The sequence below is a fragment of the Triticum dicoccoides genome, chromosome 4A, assembly GCF_002162155.2.
Source record: "Triticum dicoccoides isolate Atlit2015 ecotype Zavitan chromosome 4A, WEW_v2.0, whole genome shotgun sequence".
Lineage (NCBI taxonomy): Eukaryota > Viridiplantae > Streptophyta > Magnoliopsida > Poales > Poaceae > Triticum > Triticum dicoccoides.
The window spans coordinates 550,406,405-550,411,438 of NC_041386.1; positions in this window are offsets into that span (position 1 = coordinate 550,406,405).

Sequence of the window (5,034 nt, forward strand, 5' to 3'; positions counted from 1 at the left end):
GATCCGGGCTCGGCGGGCCGGCGGCGGAGGGAGGCGGCCGGGAGAATGGGGAGACGCCAAGTGGCGGCGGCGGGCGAGCCGGACACGTCCGGCGCCGGCGGACGTTGTCCGGCGCGCGGAGGAAGACAGAGGCTAGGGTTTCGGAGGGAGAGATCCGAAATTTTGGGGAGAGACCTATATATAGGCCTAGGAGGAGCTAGGAGAGTCCAAATGAGGTGCGGTTTTTGGCCACGCGTTCATGATCGAACGCTCTAGATGAATGAGAGGGTTTTGGTGGGTTTTGGGCCAAATTGGAGGGGTGTTGGATTGCAACACACACGAGGCCTTCTCGGTCCCTCGGTTAACCGTTGGAGCATCAAACGAAGTCCAAATGGTACGAAACTTGACAGGCGGTCTACCGGTAGTAAACCAAGGCCACTTGGCAAGTCTCGGTCCAATCCGGAAATGTTTAACCCCCACACACGAAAAGACGGTAGAAAGGACCACCGGAGGAGATAGGAGCGCCGGAATGCAAAACGGACAACGGGGAAAATGCTCGGATGCATGAGACGAACACATATGCAAATGCAATGCACATGATGACATGATATGAGATGTATGACAATGACAACAACACACGGAGACAAAAACCCAAACCCGAGGAAATAAAATAACTTAGCGCCGGAAACGGGAAGAGTTGGAGTATAAATTAGGTAAATTACATCCGGGGTGTTAATATGCCTCTACTTGACTAGCTCATTGATCAAAGATGGTTATGTTTCCTAACCATAGACATAAGTTGTCATTTGATTAACGGGATCACATCATTAGGAGAATGATGTGATTGACTTGACCCATTCCGTTAGCTTAGCACTTGATCGTTTAATTTGTTGCTATTGCTTTCTTCATGACTTATACATGTTCCTATGACTATGAGATTATGCAACTCCCGTTTACCGGAGGAACACTTTGTGTGCTACCAAACATCACAACGTAACTGGGTGATTATAAAGGTGCTCTACAGGTGTCTCCGAAGGTACTTGTTGGGTTGGCGTATTTCGAGATTAGGATTTGTCACTCTGATTGTCGGAGAGGTATCTCTGGGCCCACTCGGTAATGCACATCACTATAAGCCTTGCAAGCATTGCAACTAATGATTTAGTTGCGGGATGATGTATTACGGAACGAGTAAAGAGACTTGCCGGTAACGAGATTGAACTAGGTACTGAGATACCGACGATCGAATCTCGGGCAAGTAACATACCGATGACAAAGGGAAGAACGTATGTTGTTATGCGGTCTGTCCGATAAAGATCTTCTTAGAATATGTAGGAGCCAATATGAGCATCCAGGTTCCGCTATTGGTTATTGACCGGAGACGTGTCTCGGTCATGTCTACATAGTTGTCAAACCCGTAGGGTCTGCACGCTTAACGCTACGATGACGGTTATATTATGAGTTTATGTGTTTTGATGTACCGAAGGAGTTCGGAGTCCCGGATGAGATCGGGGACATGACGAGGAGTCTCGAAATGGTCGAGACGTAAAGATCCATATATTGGACGACTATATTCGGACATCGGAAAGGTTCCGAGTGATTCGGGTATTTTCGGGAGTAACAGAGAATTACGGGAATTCGTATTGGGCCTTAATGGGCCATACGGGAAAGGAGAGAAAGGCCTCAAAGGGTGGCCGCACCCCTCCCCATGGGCTGGTCCGAATTGGACTAGGGAGGGGGGCGCCCCCTTCCTTCCTTCTCCTTTTCCCTTCCCTTTCCTTCTCTCCTACTCCTACTACTTGGAAGGGATCCTAGTTCTACTAGGAAAGGGGGAATCCTACTCCCGGTGGGAGTAGGACTCCCCTAGGGCACGCCATAGAGAGGGCCGGCCCCTCCCCTCCTCCACTCCTTTATATACGTGGCCAGGGGGCACCCCATAGACACACCAATTGATCTCTTGATCTCTTAGCCGTGTGCGGTGCCCCCCTCCACCATAATCCACCTCGATAGAGGTGCTTAGGCGAAGCCTTGCGTCGGTAGAACATCATCATCGTCACCATGCCGTCGTGCTGACGAAAATCTCCCTCAACACTCGGCTGGATCGGAGTTCGAGGGACGTCATCGAGTTGAACGTGTGCAGAACTCGGACGTGCCGTGCGTTCGGTACTTGATCGGTCAGATCATGAAGACGTACGACTACATCAACCGCGTTGTGCTAACGCTTCCGCTTTCGGTCTACATGGGTACGTAGACAACACTCTCCCCTCTCGTTGCTATGCATCACCATGATCTTGCGTGTGCGTAGGATATTTTTTTGAAATTACTATGTTCCCCAACAGTGGCATCCGAGCCAGGTTTTATGCTTTGATGTAATATGCATGAGTAGAATACAAGTGAGTTGTGGGCGATATAAGTCATACTGCTTACCAGCATGTCGCACTTTGGTTTGGCGGTATTGTTGGATGAAGCGGCCCGGACCGACATTACGTGTACGCTTACGCGAGACTGGTTTTACCGACGTGCTTTGCACACAGGTGGCTGGCGGGTGTCAGTTTCTCCAACTTTAGTTGAACCGAGTGTGGCTACGCCCGGTCCTTGCAAAGGTTAAAACAGCACCAACTTGACAAACTATCGTTGTGGATTTGATGCGTAGGTAAGAACGGTTCTTGCTCAGCCCGTAGCAGCCACGTAAAACTTGCAACAACAAAGTAGAGGACGTCTAACTTGTTTTTGCAGGGCATGTTGTGATGTGATATGGTCAAGACGTGATGAGATATAAGTTGTTGTATGAGATGATCATGTTTTGTTGAAGTTATCGGCAACTGGCAAAAGCCTTATGGTTATCTCTCTATTGCATAAGATGCAAGCGCCAAATGATTGTACTTTAGCGCTATGCGATAGCAATAGTTGCAAGAGCAATTGTTGGCGAGACAACCATGTGATGACACATTGATATAGATCAAGATGATGGAGATCATGGTGTCATGCCGGTGACGATGGAGATCATGACGATGCTTTGAAGATGGAGATCAAAGGCACAAGATGATGATGGCCATATCATGTCACATATTATGATTGCATGTGATGTTTAACTTTTATACATCTTATTTTGCTTAGTTCGACGGTAGCTTTATAAGATGATCTCTCACTAATTATCAAGGTACAAGTGTTCTCCCTGAGTATGCACCGTTGCGAAAGTTCTTCGTGCTGAGACACCACGTGATGATCGGGTGTGATAGGCTCTACGTTCAAATACAACGGGTGCAAAACAGTTGCACACGCGGAATACTCAGGTTAAACTTGACGAGCCTAGCATATAACAGATATGACCTCGGAACACGGAGACCGAAAGGTCGAGCGTGAATCATATAGTAGATATGATCAACATAGTGATGTTCACCATTGAAACTACTCCATCTCACGTGATGATCAGACATGGTTTAGTTGATATGGATCACGTGATCACTTAGAAGATTAGAGGGATGTTTGTCTAAGTGGGAGTTCTTAAGTAATATGATTAATTAAACTTTAATTTATCATGAACTTAGTCCTGGTAGTATTAGCATATCTATGTTGTAGATCAATAGCTCGCATTTCGCTCCCCAGTTTTATTTTTGATATGTTCCTAGAGAAAATTAAGATGAAAGCTGTTAGTAGCAATGATGCGGATTGGATCCGTGATCTGAGGATTATCCTTATTGCTACACAAAAGAATTATGTCCTTAATGCACCGCTAGGTGATAGACCTATTGCAGGAGTAGATGCAGACGTTATGAACGTTTGGCTAGCTCAATATGATGACTACTTGATAGTTTAGTGCACCATGCTTAACGACTTAGAATCGGGACTTCAAAGACGTTTTGAATGTCATGGACCATATGAGATGTTCCAGGAGTTGAAGTTAATATTTCAAGAAAATACCCGAGTTGAGAGATATGAAGTCTCCAACAAGTTCTATAGCTAAAAAGATGGAGGAGAATAGCTCAAGCAGTGAGCATGTACTCAGATTGTCTGGGTACTACAATCGCTTGAATCAAGTGGGAATTAATCTTCCAGATAAGATAGTGATTGACAGAATTCTCTAGTCACCATCACCATGTTAGTAGAACTTCGTGATGAACTATGATATGCAAGGGATAACCGAAACAATTCCCAAGCTCTTCGTAATGCTGAAATCAACGAAGGTAGAAATCAATAAAAATATCAAGTGTTGATGGTAGACAAGACCACTAGTTTCAAGAAAAGGGCAAAGGGAAGAAGGGGAACTTCAAGAAGAACGGCAAGCAAGTAGTCGCTCAAGTGAAGAAGCCCAAGTTTGGTCCTAAGCCTGAGACTAAGTGCTTCTACTGCAAAGGGACTGGTCACTGGAAGCGGAACTGCTCCAAGTATTTGGCGGATAAGAAGGATGGCAAAGTGAACAAAGGTATATTTGATATACAGATTATTGATGTGTATTTTACTAGTGTTCGTAGCAACCCCTCGGTATTTGATAATGTTCAGTTGCTAAGAGTAGTAACTCGAAACGGGAGTTGCAGAATGAACAGAGACTAGTTAAGGGTGAAGTGACAATGTGTGTTGGAAGTGGTTCCAAGATTGATATGATCATCATCGCACACTCCCTATACTTTCGGGATTAGTGTTGAATCTAAATAAGTGTTATTTGGTGTTTGAGTTGAGCATGAATATGATTTGATCATGTTTATTGCAATACGGTTATTCATTTAAGTAGGAGAATAAATTGTTGTTTTGTTTACATGAATAAAACCTTATATGGTTACACACCCAATGAAAATGGTTCGTTGGATCTCGATCGTAGTGATACACATATTCATAATATTGAAACCAAAAGATGCAAAATTAATAATGATAGTGAAACTTATTTGTGGCACTGCCGTTTAGGTCATATTGATGTAAAGCGCATGAAGAAACTCCATGCTGATGGACTTTTGGAATCACTTGATGCTTGCGAACCATGCCTCATGGGCAAGATGACTAAGACTCCGTTCTCTGGAACAATGGAGCGAGCAACTGACTTATTGGAAATAATACATACTGATG